This window comes from Euprymna scolopes, chromosome 1 (genome assembly GCF_053919585.1).
Source record: "Euprymna scolopes isolate OS-2025 chromosome 1, ASM5391958v1, whole genome shotgun sequence".
NCBI lineage: Eukaryota > Metazoa > Mollusca > Cephalopoda > Sepiida > Sepiolidae > Euprymna > Euprymna scolopes.
In genome coordinates this window covers 105,548,349-105,562,480 of record NC_136482.1, presented here as the reverse complement: position 1 = coordinate 105,562,480, position 14,132 = coordinate 105,548,349, and positions in this window count along the sequence as shown.

The following is a 14,132-nucleotide window of genomic DNA, read 5'->3' as shown; positions in this document are numbered from 1 at the left end:
AGGTCGAGCTTTAAGATGGTACTGTTTGTGTGAAAATTCATCGCCTCTGTCGAAAGTTTAGGCAGACATGCAAACATACATACATTTATATATTGGTAGCTCAAATTTTCTACCCAAACCGATTAAAAAACTTGCCCTATCCCTGAATACGTTTTATGTAAAATTTACAGATGTTTAGACCAGAAATTTCTGAGTATTTTGGTAGAGACCGCAGAGGTCAATTTTTTTAAACTTTGGTCCCTATTATGACTCCTTAATATTTATGGTTTTGGGCTCAAATCAAGTTAAGTTAGATCCATGTCCAAGGAACCTATATCTAAAATTACAATTGTTTAAACCCAAATTGGCGAAGGTGTTTGTAGAATTCTCAAAGGTCAAATCGTTGAATTTGTATCCCTTAACAGCTAAATTTCTGGCCGAAAACGGGTTACAAAGATTTTCCCAAATCTCAGAACCCTATATATCAAATTCTGAGTCTGTAGACTGAAAATTGACAGAGTTGTTGCGTAGGGAAATGTACACAAACACACAGACACACACAGACAGTCACTTACACTTTTATAGATATATAGATTTGTGTTCGAATGTTCCTTTCTTTAATGAAATATATTTAGATTTACAAGAAGTTGAGATCTATTTTCAAATTGCAACTGAAAGACAAATTTATTTTCATTTCATTTCTTTATGGTCACATTTAAAAGATAGATAAAGTGTATTGAACTTAACAAAATTGTTACGTTGATACTAGACTACCCGTGACCCGTTAGGTCAGTATGTTATATTAGCTATGGAATTTATGTGTGAGCATGACACCTGTGATGTAAGGAAAATAGTTTTTTGTGACATAACAGAAATATTTCTATGAAAGTAAATTAAAATTTTAAAATATATATATATGAGTCGTTCGGTTTATAATTGTTTATTCTTGAAAAAAATACTTGCAGTCATTGACTTATAAGTGGTTTGCCATACTTATATGTACATGTGCACTGAACAGATACCATAATACTTAAACTTAAATTCAAATTTTGATATATCTTTTAATCTAAACGCGAAAAAAACAATTGGGACGCCGAAAACCTACACAGTAAAACACTACGTTTTATTGCCGCGTTGATTATTTATTTTTAACGCAATTAAAAAAAAACAACATATTTTCGGGGTTATTTATTTATATTGGTAGTATAGAAGAAAATGTATGAATGTTTTTAAGAAAGGTTATTAAAAAATGGAGGCTAAATTAAAAAAATAGAAAAGGCGGTGGGTAAATCGCCGTTGAAAATACTCTTGTTGTTGTTAACGGGTTAAAGTATATTTATTTTTCGCTTCCCATATCTTGAAGTTTTTTATTTAATTAATTTAAGATATTCACTTTTCTAAGGACGTCCGTTTGTTCGAACGAAACCGGTCTAGCGATTTGTGTTTATTTGTTTACGCTGTTATGGGTTTATGTTTATGTACGCATGCGCAACTGTTAGTCGTAAACCGAATGTTAGGTTACAACACCCGTTACAAGGTAATTTTAGTTGTATAGTTGTACAGATTATATGAATAAATGAAAAAGATTTTGTTTTGCGTTTACACCAAAGTTATAAATGAAATATTTATTTAAAATAAATTATTCGTGTAATTAAAGTAGTGATCTTTGCGACAAATCCATTTAGTATCAATAAAATCTGTTATTCTCCAGAAAGTTATTGTGTTAACACGTATATCAAGTCAGTTGCCAAGGTCGCTGGGAAAATGGTAGGATCCTTCTATCACTCCAGAAGATATCTCACTGCTGATGCAATTCTCTGTCTATATAAAAGCCAAGTAGTCCAAGGATGGAGTACTGCTGCCCCATCTGAGCAGAAGCTGCTAAAAACAGAATATCCTGCCTTGACAGAGTACAAAATAGGCTTCGTGGCTTAGTGGGGGATGCCCTTCTCTCTTCCATGCAACCTCTTTCCCACAGGAGAGACGTTGCGAGCCTATCTTTGTTTTATCGTTACTTCCATGGCAAGTGCTCGTCTGTTCCAATCTCTGGTCCCCCCTCGCCAACCTTTCATGATAAAAACCCGTCTAGCTGAAACCACTGCTAAAAATTTTCCCCACTCTTTATCTGTGTAAAAAAAAACAAAACGTAGATTCCGTGAACAAAGCTTCTTTCTTAGAAGTGCACGCCTGTGGAACTCTGTTCCGTTTGCCTATTTCCCACCTAACTACAACCTGGATGTCTTGAAGTCCAGCATAAACAAATTCGTTATGACCCGCCCCCTTACGTAAGATACTCTATCTAATCTCCAATACTAACGTTCTGTACACGCAATAACCCTTATTCCCGAGTGGCTTCCTGGCCTTGGTAAGTGGTGACTACCTTGTGAAAAAGTAAGAATTCGCCCTGCATTAAATTAAAAATAAGAACTCTCTGATATCTATATATAATAATGTCATAAAAATTAACTTTTATGTACAATTCTAGCAATTTATGAAAAAAAAAACTTTCTGATAGACTTCTTCCATCTACTAAATAATGCATCAAATGTTGCATATGACGCTTTTCATTTTGACAACAGCTTTCTGGCTCATTTCTAAAGAACAACTCGCATTTTTTATCGTGTCTTAAAGCCTTATACTATGCGCAATAAATACTGTCTCTTTTTATTTTTGCTTTAGTATTTCTTTATTATTTACGGATAAACAAGATGCATTTTCGTGTATATTCTAACTAACGTGTGGCTCTAACCGAAATAAACGATGGAAATTACAAATTATAAAAAGTTCTATCACTTAAAATAATACGCCTTGCTTTAGAATAATAAACAGACCGCTTGAGTCGCGACATACACACGCACACACACACATTATATATATATATATATATATATATATATATATATATATATATATATATATATATATATATATATATGGAAGAGTTTAGCCATCAACAATCGTGGGGTTTTCAACCTTTTATCATATTTTTATTTAAAATTTTTTATAACGCGTTTCAAGCTTTGTTTCGCTCTCTTCAGATATTTTCGTAAAAAGGTTGTTTTTTTTTAAATGAAAGTTGGAAATGGTATTTTTATATCTGCTGATACTAAATGTGTTTTTTCAGAATGATGTGGTCTCAGACATTCTGTCCCCAACAGTAAGTGTTGGTAGTGTCCGGTCAGAGTTAAGTTCAGAGAGGGGGCTTTTGATTTATTTGGTGAAGGTTTTTGTTTTTTTATGACTTTCTTCCCCCATGTATAGCACACACTCACATACAATCACACACACATACATATACATATACATATATACACGCATACGCACGCACGCAGGTATACTCGCATATACCCAGAAATATATGTAGGAGCATACATATATACATACCCATATGTATGTCTGTGATTGCGTGTGCGTGTGTGTGTGTGTGTATATCATCCCCTACCTATTCTCCACTTTACTTATGTGTGTGTGTGCGTGTACTTATGTTTGAATGGTTAAGTACATGTATGCATGCGTGTTTTGATTGGGAAAGAAAACAGAAAATGTAACCAATATGTGTGTGATATATTAGTGGGTGGATGTGTGTGAGTACGTGTGTGAGTGTGTAGGCGGGTATGTATATATGCATGCTCCTACATATATTTTGGAGAAATCTGAATTTCACGAGAAGCGTCTATTCTCTGTTTTCCCTCTTTGTACCCGAACAACCGAAACAGACGTTACAATGATGTCGAAAGTAAACTAAATATCTAATTTTTATTCGTCATGGTAATAAAATTCTGGATATTATAAAAACACTTTCGAAACACAAGGAAGAAAAAATACGAATACATTATACAAAAGAAGGGTTTACACCATACAACACAGGTCGCTGATGGAGACAACTAAACTATGAAAGAAAACCCTCGAGTGCGGCAATCAGTTCACATGATAAGGTAAGGCTGACGTTAGGCACGTGGCGTAAGAAGGGAAAATATTAACTTTTTCTTTCCGATAACAATATGTCAGACACATTACTATTTATGCCTAACTTTGTAGATCCAAGCGACTTAATTTCATGTATTAATTTCATGTAGTGATAGGCCCTGTCGGTGGGGCATTAGAATACGCCGACTGCCCCCCCCTGCAGAGGGTAAAAGTCCCTCAATGGAGGTCCTGGATATGACCTTAAACTATATGCAGTGGTGAGGTCCCAGCTTAGTGTGCAACCACCCTTTAATTATCATTGCTCCCAGGTCCACTCTGACCCGGAGTGGTAGTACCTGTTAGGGTCCCAACTATGGGTTAAATAGAAACCGACGTGAAAACAACAAATATACTCTATTAGAAAAATGTTTCTTCAAAATCTTTGGATTCAGCATTAAATAACCCGAAAAGGGTTGATATGCCGTAAAACAAAAACAACCAACCAACCAACCAACCATGTAGTAATTATGACTGCAAAGTCAACCGTGTTATGTGCAGTAGGTTCTATTCTATTGCTATGAATATTACGTACCATATGTATCATCTTTTGATGTGCGAATCGCTAGATAAAAGGAGCTGTTATTAATTCTGACAAGACAGCATTAAAAATGAATAACTCGGCTTTCTGCATATATTACCAAGCAAGAATGTCATCACACCTCTTCTTCCTTCCCCCACCGAACCATTCATTTCATCTATGAGCTAACACGCGGACCATAATGTCGTTGTACGTGTACATGTCATAAAACAATGTCCGTTGTCGGCCCGATTAATTAAAAAGAAAATTGCAAACTTTTTTTCTCACAAATTCTTTTCATTTTCCTTTATTTTCCATTGATTGACAAGTAATATAACCGATTTTTTTACACAGTTCTAAAAAGCGTTAAAACACGTAATAGTAACGAATAAACTTATTATTATTATTATTATTATTATATATGCCATATTCATATGTTTCGATGAATAAATTCATTCCTTAACTTATTAACTGACCAGTATGAATTTTAGAGGACAGTTTCTAAGCGTAATAGTGATGAATGTGGAATATATGTAGTTTTATGCAAAAAGGCCAAAAGAGGGATTGACATCCTTTGTTAAAATTCTTATTTTTGAAATTGTATTAACAGATATTAGATAATAACTTAAAATATTCTCCAAATTACGAATTCTTTAGAATATTGTTAAGGGTTTTAGTGGGATAATCTGGTTATAAATTTCGAGTTGAAAATGCAAATATTTTCGGATTTACATTTAATTCAATGCATAGTCAGAGGCAAGATTTTTTGGAATTCCAATTTTTAAAATCACTTCTGTTTATCTATTTAATTTTAGACAATTTCTAAAATCAAAACCATGCAATGAGTTATGATCAAAATTAGAATGAGAATTAAAAACGAAATTTTAATAAAATTATATATTATATGTGAATTTAAATCATCGGATGGAGACTATTAATAGTAGCAAATAATTTTGTTCGGGAAGTTAATTTTGCCTGCCCTAGACAGGTATTTTGGTTTTATGACTGCTTGTCTGACTTTTGTTCTCTTTCTTCCTCAGAGAGATACTGGGAGAGAGTAAGAGAGAGAGAGAGAGAGAGAGAGAGAGAGAGAGAGATGCGTGTGTGTATAAAATGAGTTAGTAATGGTTTGTCTCCCTTAGGTTTTTTACCCTCTATATTTGAATCATAAAACATACAAATCCTTTGGTTTTGTGATTGAGTTATATTTGGACAAAAAATCAATTTTATTTTCTTATTATTGAAAATAATTTGCTATTAACTCACCAAGTGACCCATATCTTATGAACTGCCCGTCTATCTCTTTCTTTTCTATTGTATTCTATTGGAGACACCGTTCTAATTGTTTATTGTATCTATTAATTTCATTTCCCTTACCACTCTCTCTCCCTCTCCCTTCATTAACAGTCAAAAGTGATATAGAAGTGATTGAAAAAAGAAAAGACAAATGTAGAAAGATAAAAGAAAAAAATTATTTCTAAACTTAATCAAATCTCTCCTTTGATATGTAACAGGCTTTGCAAACTCACTTTCCTGATCAAAATAATTTAACTAATGCCAAATAGAAGAATACAGCGAGTTGAATTTTTCCTCGTATATCTAATATATGATATATATAGTAAGTTATAAAAATATATATGACAATTAAGCTACCCAGAATATTCCACGTTTCATTCTCGTGAGAATTCTTCGGGCTTAATTGCCATGTATATTTTCATAACTTGATACCGAGCTCTCCCTATGTATTGAGCAGTGTTGAAGTAAATACTGAAAAATAATCACGTAAAATTTCATCATCGTATATTTATTCATGTGATTAGATGAAGTAATAATATAATATATATATATATATATAATATATGCACATATGTACAAGCATATATATGTACATATGTATAAGTATATATATATATAAGTATATATATATTTATATGTATAAGTATATATATGTATGTTCATATGTATGAGTATATATGCATGTTCATAAGTATGAGTATATATATACATGTTCATATGTATAAGTATATATATATATGTATAAGTATATATATATATTCATATGTATAAGTATATATATATGTATGTTCATATGTATAAGTATATATATGTATGTTCATATGTATAAGTATATATATGTATGTTCATATGTATAAGTATATATATGCATGTTCATAAGTATGAGTATATATACATGTTCATATGTATGAGTATATATACATGTTCATATGTATGAGTATATATACATGTTCATATGTATAAGTATATATATATATATGTATAAGTATATATATGTACATATGAATAAGTATATATATATATGCATAAGTATATGTACATATATATAATTATATATATATGTACATATGTATAAATATGTATGTACATATATATATAAGTATATATATACATATACATGTATATATGAATATATATAAGTATATATATCTAATATTTATGTAAATATATATATAAGTATATCTATATGTACATATATAAGTATATAAATGTACATATATAAGCATATATATGTACACATATATGTGTACATATATATGCTTATATATGTACATTTATATACTTATTTATATAAATATATATGTACACATATATATAAGTATATATATGTACACATATATAAGTATATATATGCACATATATATATAAATATATGTATTTACATATATATAAATATATATTTTTATGAATAATTATATATATATAGTTATATATATACGTACATATATATGTATGTCTATATATGTATATGTGTGTGTGTGTCCAATAACACTTTTAGCATTTTTAACTACAAGAAAAACCTACCTGCTATAATTCTTGACTTCTAAATTTCAAGGCAAATGCCGCTAACGTTACAAAATAGCCAGCATTAAAATCCTCCTTAACTGACCAAAACTTATATTTTTCAGCGAAAGAATACGACGCATCTAACTTAAAAAATATTAAGCAATTCCTCATCAAAAATAGTTTCCCAAATTATATTATTGACGTACACATTAATTTCATGCTGCAAAAGTTAAACAACAACAACACCATTAACAGTAATACACCACAACATCATAACTCTAATGCAATCAATTTAATCTACTGCAATTAAATGCATCAGGGCTTTAAGTAAGAAGAAATCGCTATAAAAAAACATCATTCATAGATAGGTCTTTCCTTAGGACAATCATTACATACGATTCAGCATTTACTATAAAAACTTTAAAACCTAAAACTTTGTAATAAAAACAAGTCCTCCTCCTCTAAAACCACTTGAATGCACCAACGCCATCTTTCAGTTCAAATTCCACCGGAGAGAATGTAACTCATATAAATACACTCTTACTGATATTTACATCAAACATACGATCACAACATTATCACGTCACCCCACCTGCCATAATCTTGAATCTACTGCCAACTTCAAACCTTTATATAATAAACATCACTGCCCTCCTTTAATTTCAGAGCAATTTTACTTAACAGCACAAAAAATATTACACCACGTAACAAATGTAAATCTTAAAATGCTCGAACCTATTTATATCAAAACGCAAAAACCTTACCATAATTAGGTCGCATCTAAGAACACTACCAATATACTTAAATGCCTAGCATAACTCTCCCCTTCCAGTACACTCAACCCTTTCCTGCTACTGACCCCAGAACTGGCAGGCTCTCCTTCCTTTTTCCATGACACTTACACCCCACCGCCACTAGCATTCCCAATGACTTTAGCTCGCACCCCAACTAATAATTAAAAAAAAAGCTGTCCACAATTCCCTGCAGAGCCTAGCACACACATTCTTAATAATGCGTGCATGAATACACGAAAAGTTAAAACAGAGGACACTTCGGAAAAAAAATGATTGGACCAGCCATCCATACATTCAATGTATATTCAAAAAAGACAATACGGAAAATTGGAAAATAAAAACGGTATTACTAGACAGAAGCTTTCTATTGATTGTATCAATGTCACTCTAAAGTATATATATATATATATATATATATATATATATATACATATATACATACATACATACATATATATATATATATATATATATATATATATATTTATATATTAGTCGTTAAGAGGAGATTATAAATAGATATATAAATACTCGTTCACATAACCTTTCACGATATATAGCCAATAGATTGCGCCGTGGCCCATATGGTTAGGTCGTCAGTATTGCACACTTCATGAGTGCGACGATCTGGGTTCGCGCCTATGTCGGAGCACGTCACTGATGAGATGCAGTACATCGAACCCCACTTTGGGTCTGGCATTTCCATTGTCGATGCAATTGTTCGATTCTATCTAATTCTGGTTCTAGCTTTACCGTGATATATGTGTGTGTGTGTGTGTGTAATTATTTTTATTTACTAAACATACTAGCTGAAATACCCGGTATTGCCAGGCTGTATTTGATATATTTTAATATTCTGCCCTCATACATAATTTTTATATCGATTAAGCAAAACATTAATTCATAATGGCGTTTCCACTAACCTATAAAGCAGTAGATGCGTTTTAATTTGTGGAGGTCTCGCCAGTAAATCTAATATTTTTTCTAGTTCAAATCTTTTAACTTTTAGTCCTTTTTTCTTTCAAAATAATATGTGAGAATTGCAATTATTTTTATTTTGTATCATAGTGCATATCTGACAACTTAACTTATTTCTAGTTATAACTATTTAATGTACACTATATATAAAGATGACATTAGTAATATTTTCTATTAATGAAATAGTTTAAATTTAGCTTCCAGCAATGCATATCCGAAAACTTGTAAATGTACACTTAGCGTTAATTTTAGAGAGTCTCTACATAAACAACATTTTGCGTGCGACCTCTAACAGTTGTGTAAATGTAGAGATTTTCAGGATTTCCAATGTGTGAGCAACCAACATGGAGATCTCTAATTAATGTTATTGTATCAGTGCCAATAAAAAGGAGGTGATTCGAGAAAAGTGATGCAAACTGATCATCAATAAATGTATCCTCATAATAATATTCTACAAACTGAAATCCAAAAACCAAGTTACCACGCAGTATTGCAGAAGTGCCGGATTTTCAGATCACATTTTAAATGGAAAGAAAGAATTCAGGACCGGATCAAACGTTCAGTTCGCAAGGACAGCATCATTTTTGTTTGTATAAATGAACAACTTATTGGAGACTATAACGATTTGTTAGTCCTATCTCTCTTGTTTACCATTCTAAAGTAATAATATCATAATTAAATGTTAATAATATAAAGTTATGGTGCAGTATAATTTCATATACGATGTAAAAAACTAGAATTATACTTATAATATTGTAATGACTTTGAAACTACCGCTTGGCACTTCTTTCATGTCGTGTTATAACTTCACACGAATGGTTGCCGAGTAAAATCAAGCGCATTTTCTATACTGTGAGCGTAACTTTTTCAATAAGTGAAGTGAAACAAGAAAGCAAATAGCAAATCAAAAAATATATCTTTATCCCCAAAACCTCTAGCCTTGATATAGGAGAGACGTAAACTTGCTGTTATGGTTTCAAATGATTTGAAATAACAGCAAGGGAAGACTTGATTCTAAATATTTCTCATATGGTATATATCCCCTCTTTCGTGAATGCCTGAGCTCTGAAGAAATGTTTGCTACAAGGCTAAAAATTAAAATGTGAACCAGTAGTAATTACGTTACGCAGGCATATTCGTAATGCCGTTGTTCGACCTACACCTGGCCAACTACATTTTTTAATGTTTACACTTTTTCACGGATTTTCCTCGGCTAAAACCAAAGTATAAATTTTCGCATGGATCTGAATACCCTATACATTAAGTTTCATGTCTGTAGACCAAAAACTGACAGAGAGTTTAGTATGTAATTTTTTTAAACAAATATATATGCGCATATATAAATATATGTATGAATGTTTGTGTTTACTATCACGTTTTTACCCAAATATTACACAAGTATAAATCATGTAGACTATCTGCATGAATATAATTACACGTAATAAAAACTTAGATTATCATTCCATAGGAAAACCGGAAAAAATAATAAGGGATCAATTACAATGCATGTTTAAAAGAGTATGTAAATTAGCTAGATATTTTGCAGCTGAATGCAATTCCCTGACCAATATAGAATAAAGTGTTATTTTCTTTTGAAAAAAATATAAAAAAAGTTGTAATATGAATATCTGTACATACACACAAAAAAATTTTATAGAGGTATACAAATATATATATATATATATATATATATGTGTGTGTGTGTGTGTGTGTGTGTGTGTGTGTGTGTGTGTGTGTGTGTTATATACGTATCCAAATTGAATATTGAAATGCTCATATTTTTGGTTCTATGGGACGAAACTACATCAATATTTACAGGTCATTTGAAGATTATAATACTCTATAGTAAAAATGGTCTGACAATTGGTTAAAAAACATTTTAAAACCAATAAAATATGCTCAATTTTGTCTAGATTTTTATATATAGTGTCCTGGCAGGCTAGCTCCAGTTTTGCTGCTTTGGGATAAATTTTGCTTAGGGATTTTATTTGCTTGGTTGTCTCCTCTGTGGCCTTGCCAGGCTACTAATATATATATAGTACTGCATGTGAATGGCTATAATGCTCCCTACCTTGGGTTGAGCATTTCGGGAAGTGATATACCAATCGCCATTAGCGTATAAACGACAGTGTTTATGGAAACAAATCGACCGGAGGCATTAGGACGATGTCAAAAGTAAACATCGTTAAATCCATTACCTACACAGCAGCAGTCGTATAGCGTAATGGTGAGAAGCCTTGACTGTCATTTGGGCGGTCAGGTTTCGATCCTAGCTTGAGGCAGTTGCCTATCTATCGGCACTGATGGGCTATAATACATCGAAACAGTACTGTATGTGGATGAGTATATGTATATATATATATATATATATATATATATATATATAATCAAAATAACATATTTTTTATATTACTATATTTATTGCGTTTATTGATTATCTGTACCTCTATCGATTTTTCGAACATAACACCAATGACACACACACACACTTATATATATATATATATATATATATATATATATATATATATATATATATATATAATATTCGGCTTTCAACAATCCATTTCCATTTCCCTTTCAAAACTCATTTTTATATTCTATTCAGTTGATATTCGTGTTTTTCTATATTTTTTTCTTCGTGGAAAATCAAATAATTTTTTCCGTTACAAACACGCCGACCACATCATATTATCCTTTCTTATTGCTTCAACTCAATACAAACACACACACACACACACACACACACACACACACACACACACACACACACACACACACTCAAACAGGTATACAGATATGTTAATACAAACACGTGTACATACATATGCACGTAAATATTGTGTCTCTGCCTACGGACCTCCCAAGATGTTCAAATAGGCAAAACATTACACATATTTTTTCATAAAATATACATACTTTTCGCGGTCGCCCATATTATTTATGTCGTATTTTCGGGCGCCTTTGTTATTTTTCCACCTTACGCACACGCATACAAACATACTATATATATATATATATATATATATAAGAGAGAGAGAGAGAGAGAGAGAGAGAGAAATATTTACTTCCTTGTCTGCAGGTGAAGCACAAAGTCAGATATGGTTTTTAGGAGGAAGTGCACTAGGATAAATGTAGTCCTGCCGAGAAAAGCACCTGAGCAGTATTCCCTGTAAGGTATCGTATCAATAACTAACCCATTATTAGAAAGTAGGAAATTAGAAATCATATCTCAGTTCGTCAGCAACAAAGCCAGTCTAAAGCTGATGTGTATCACACACACACACACACACACACACACACACATATATATATATATATATATATATATATATATATATATATATATATATATATATATATATATAAAGATATTCAGAATTTAAAATCTAACGGTTAAGATAACCAGACAATTGCAAAATTGATTTTTACACACATGTTTATTTATTGAAATAAATTGGGTTTTTTTTTCAAGTTTTCGAATATTAAAATAATATTTTTTCAGGAAATATGTTTTTACAGTATGATCGTTGCGGCAAATCTTGCACGTGTTCAGAGGTTGGAAATTAAGACTGAATGGAATTTGCACGTTCGAAAACAGCGTTGATCCTACGTATGGATCAAAATAATAAAAGGAAATCGACTGTTTAAGAAGCACTTGCAATTTAGAATTTAAAATTGAACGGCTGAAATATGCAGTTGCACGTGGGATTATAAAAGAGTCTAATGATGTGCCTAATTTTCGAGGTTATCTATCGGCGAGACGACAAGAGCTACCAAATCTCGCATTTACGAATACAAACAGAATCCCAAAGACAACCATCAAACTGGCACACTAGTCAAACACTTTAGCGCATAATTTTGATCGTACAAAATGAATTCTTTCTCATGCCGCAAATGTTTCGAAAGTGCTTAGATTTGTCTTTCATCAACATTAAATGTAAATTTTAGTCTTTGCTCGTATTCCTTAATCAAACTTCTTGCAAACATTGTGCTTAAACAATGTAATATCTTTCGCCATTGCATAAAAAAAAAAAACTTTGATCTTGGTTAAGTACTTGATAGTTTTACTGCAATTGATCCTTGTTTTTATTTTTCTATTTTTCTCCTTGCCTTGTTTGTTTTTTGTTTTTTTATTTAATGTTATTTTCGAACGCGACGCATAATTTTCAAATAGTTACTCACGCAACAAAAACATCTATTTTGCATATTCTATCCTAATGTGTTTTTCATGAAATTTCTAATCTTCATTTTAAAGATGTTATTTCGAACGAAACCAGTCAAATACCTCACGTTTGATTTTTCTTTCTGTATGTAATGATTTTTTTTTAATGTTCATACATCCTTTCTCCACGATCTTATTTCCTGATATATCGTGTATTTTATCCTCATATGCATTCGCAATGGGATCACTCTGATAGAACAAATGATGATTTCCACTTGAACGTATAAGTAAAAATCGATCGTAAAAAGAATTGAACCCTCTATGGTTTCAGAATCAAATAAAATAAATAACGGCATACAAAAATTCGTTTCACAGAAGATAAGTTTATTGTTTTCTGACAGCGGACAAGTTTGTGCAGAGAATAATGGAGCTGGGCAGTCACAGTGATGTACGTTCAAAGATAGGATCTAATCTGTTTTTGCTGCATCTAGCCACACTGATTGGTTTTGCAAAATCGAAACATGTGCGCGGATTATATATATATATATGTGTGTGTGTGTGTGTGTGTGTGTGTGTGTGTGTGTGTGTGTGTGTGCGTGTGTGTGTGTGTGTGTGTGTGTGTGTGTGTGGCATTACATCATATTATCACTGTATCACTGTTTGCTGTTATTAAACTGCGGAAATATTCAAGAAAACTGGGGACACATGAAAATTATAAATTATCAGAGCTTTAGAAAAATAGATGCGCTCTCTTGTTGTGCGCGTATTTGTTGCACCCAAAGATTGCAGGGCTCATTTTTCATCAAACAATGTGGAGGCAACTAAATAGGTACTTATTTCTAAATGATACTGAAAATGTGTTGTTTTCAACTGGTTATTTTAAGGTTCAGATGAAGCGGGGGGGATGTAGCGGCGTTTTTTTGTTTAAAGA